Source organism: Gossypium hirsutum, chromosome A03 (genome assembly GCF_007990345.1).
Source record: "Gossypium hirsutum isolate 1008001.06 chromosome A03, Gossypium_hirsutum_v2.1, whole genome shotgun sequence".
In the NCBI taxonomy this organism is placed as follows: Eukaryota; Viridiplantae; Streptophyta; class Magnoliopsida; order Malvales; family Malvaceae; genus Gossypium; species Gossypium hirsutum.
The window spans coordinates 46,531,006-46,534,800 of NC_053426.1; positions in this window are offsets into that span (position 1 = coordinate 46,531,006).

Consider the following 3,795-nt stretch of genomic DNA (forward strand, 5'->3'; position numbering starts at 1 on the left):
TGAACTGAGACGAAAGTAAAGTGCAAGGGGAAGAAAAGCCTTAAACCTGCAGCCAAACAGCCCCACTCCAGCCCATATCACTATCTTTATTCCTGCCCTAGACTAGCCCTAACCTGCAGCCAAACAGCCCTACACCTACAGCCAAACACCACTTTTCAGCAACTAAAAAACCCCCAATCCCTAAAATTTTCCCTCATTTTCTTCCATAGCCGCCGCACCCATCTCCCCAACCCCTCTCACCGTCGATTGCCGTCCACCATGGTGCAAACTCGCAGCCGCGCCGCTGTCGAACCCTCTTCCACTGTGAACCTCGCCAGCGCCGCTAATTCGCTCCTCAAGCCGTCGACTTGAGTGTCGACATCCCCTCCGCTTCTTCTTCTTCCTTGCCGATGCATGGCGCTACTCCCTCGCCACCGATTTTTCCCACGTCATCGCCCAACATCGCGGAAGTTGCGTCACCCTTGCCGATTCGCGCAACGCCGACTGAGCCGTCTGACAACACAACGCACACCTCGCCCACGCCATCGCCGAACCCCGATGAAGCCATGAGGCCACCCGACAAAATGGCCTCCTTCTCGTCGCACAATGCAAGCAACGCCGCACCACCATCACCTCTCCAAGCCGAACACCCCCTTCTCTTCCTACCACCGCCGTCACCCCTTGCTACCTGCACCACGACGCCACCACTAAGAGTGGCACCCGAACCGTCGCACCACTGGCCCCGCCGAGATAGGACTACCCGAGCTTCGACCCAACCCACATCCACACATGCCGGGACCTACTCCAACACCAATACCGACACCTCTGACCATGCCGCAAGTTCTGCTAGTGCTGAGAGTCGCCACGATCAGCAACCACTGCCTACTCGTGGCCGAACCTACCGGTCTCGCACATCCGTCTTACCACCCGAGTGCCATCTAAACGGCGTCGCACCACACCGACTGAACGAGTCTTTCGACGAAGACATCATGACAACGCACCCACTCAAGCTCAACCTTCGATGACCGTTGAACAACGCCTCGAGCATATCGAGGCTCGACTCGACACTTTTGGCCAGCAACTAGCGGATCTCATCACCATCATACGCGAACGACAGTGATTACATGGGAAGTTCTTCTAAACTTTTCTTCTACCTATTTATTTATTTATTCTACATCGAGGACTATGTGTTTTAAGTAGGGGGAGGAAGTTATTTATGTCGTTTTAGCTGCTGAATTTTTGTTGTTGCTGCTGATTTGGTTGTTGCTATTGTTGCTGGCTCACTATTTTTTTTTGGAATATCTTGCCTCTTTTCATGCCCAAGAATTTAACCATGACTTTGCCATTGTTTGACTTTCATGCATGATTCTTACCTTCTAGGGAAGTTATGATTTTTCCCATAGATGATGCCATCTCCACTATTTTGTTTTTATTAGGCTAAAAATAATTGTGATTAATAGAGTTAACTCTATCTTGCTTTTGTAAAATTGATCAAGTTTAATCTAAAGTGAACGCTTAAAATGATTGCATGCTTAATTAATGTTCATGGCTATTAGGTGATTATTGAAACCTGTTCTTGACACTTAAATTGTTTTTCCCGAAGTTCTCAAAATTTTAATTTCATTGTTAATAATTTTTTCCATGGTTATGAGTACAGCTTAGAACGTGACTGGCTGAGTAACTAGGGTAGGGTGCTTGGGTTGTCATTCTACTTCGCGTCAAAAGGTTGTGTGGCATGATAGTTAAAGCTCTGCTAACCGGAATTAATTCTTAAGAATGCGTTGGGCTGAGTAACCGGGGTTTGGTGCTTGGGTTGTCATCACTCTTCGCGTCAAAAGGTTCGACAGGTTCTTAGGAAAAATAAAGAAAAATAAAAAGTATGTTGGGTTGAGTAACCGAGGTTTGGTGCTTGGCTGTCATCACTCTTCGCGTCAAAAGGTTCAACATACATACACACATACATAAATAAAATAAAATAAAAAAAAAGTAAAAAGAAAAAAAAGGAGAAAAAAAAGAAAAAAATATATGTAAATAAATAAAGTTTGGGACTAAGGAAGAAACAAAGAGGGTGTCTTGGTAGGTTTAGTAATCCACCTAATTTCCATGAAATAATTCAAATCTGTGTGTATTAATTGGAAAACTTTTTCTATTTTACCTAAAGCAAGCTTAGGGTTCTCTTTATTTTTCATATGCCTTTTTAACTAATTCTTATAAAACTTTGGAGTAGTATTTCTTTTATGGCAGAATCCAACTTTCACGGTGGACAGGAACCATACTTGAGGGCAAGCATGGGCTAAGTAGGGGGAATTTGATAATGCTCTAGAATAACGTATTTTTATGTATTAATCATGTGTTTATTCTGAGCTTAATCCTACTAATTTGAGCTATTTATGTCTTTTTATCTTTTAGGGACTAAATTGGAGGCGAAAAGTAAATTCAAGGGAAAAAGTGTCAATTTGGAGATTAAATGGGCCAATATGCAACGTGGGACAAATATGGTGCCAAAAGTGCGAACATGGAAGGCACAAGGACTTAAAAGCAAATAGAAGAGATTTTATTTTGGAAGACTCTATTTTATTTTATTTTATTTATATTAGGATAATTAATATTAAGATAAATATTAGGGTTATTTAATTTTAGGATTTTATTTTAGTTATCTTTATTTATCTTTAATTAAATGTATTTATCTTTTAGAATTTAAGTTAAATTAGACTATCTTCCTAGCACTATAAATAGGGGGTGAAGTGACTCTATTTGGGGTTCATCTTTTCTGTAAACACTCTCCCCCCAAAAGTCTTTTGCTCTTTCCATATATATTTTTTTACTTTCAATAAAATTTCTTTTTCCATAATTTTATTTACTTTCCCACTATTATCATGAGCCACTAAAACCTATCTAGCCGAAAGTTGTCAATATTCCCCAAAAAGGGTTCTTGAGGCCTAGAATCCGTACTTAGCCTTCTCGCCAAGTATTCATTGTTTCTCCGCACTACAGGTTGACGCTTTCGTCCATGGCCCTTAAGAAGTAAGCTTTTCAACGTATGCAAAGGCGGTCGCTTTGTATGTTTTGGAAGGATTACACAGTCGGTTCGTTAACTTACTGCGTCAGAGGTTGGCAAGCCAAAGAGACAAAATGGCGTGGGATTCGCCATTGAGAAGCGTTGATCTAACATAGATTATTGGCTAGAGTTAGGTTCCCTAAAAATCGTAAGTCTAATCTTTGGAGCTGGTGGTTGTAGGCGTCCTCTTCCACTATAGCTGGCTTACTTGAGTCGAGAAGGATCATCCAAAAGCCAAGGATTGAGCCTAAGGTGGAATGAGACAACCAGAGGCTAGAACTTTCCCATAAGAATTTCTTTTCTCTTAAAACTCTCTTTATTATTTTTATTATTTTCGTAATCATAATTTCAGTAAACTTTAAATTCTGTTTTTATTTATTTTCGCTTCCAAAATCAATTCTTAAATTCTATTTTTTATTTTTTCCAGGAATGTAGGTTTGCTTTGGCACGATTCTGCCTAGGATTTCGAAAAACAAGCATTCGTATAATTTGGTCCCTGAGGATTCGACCCTACTTCCCCTTTACTATTTCTTTTTCGCTATTTTACAGGGAATAGGATATTTTTGGTGCTCTCAATGACCGCATCAGTAAAAGTTGTTTATCTAGTATTAAACTTGCATAATCTAGCGTTAGACATCAAAATACAGAAGTATCTAACATGGTTCAAACCCTAGACCTCAATCATCTCTCAAATTAATGGTAGAAATAGATAGATTAGTTTACAAGGATTTCAAAAATATAAAAATCATTAAAAACGG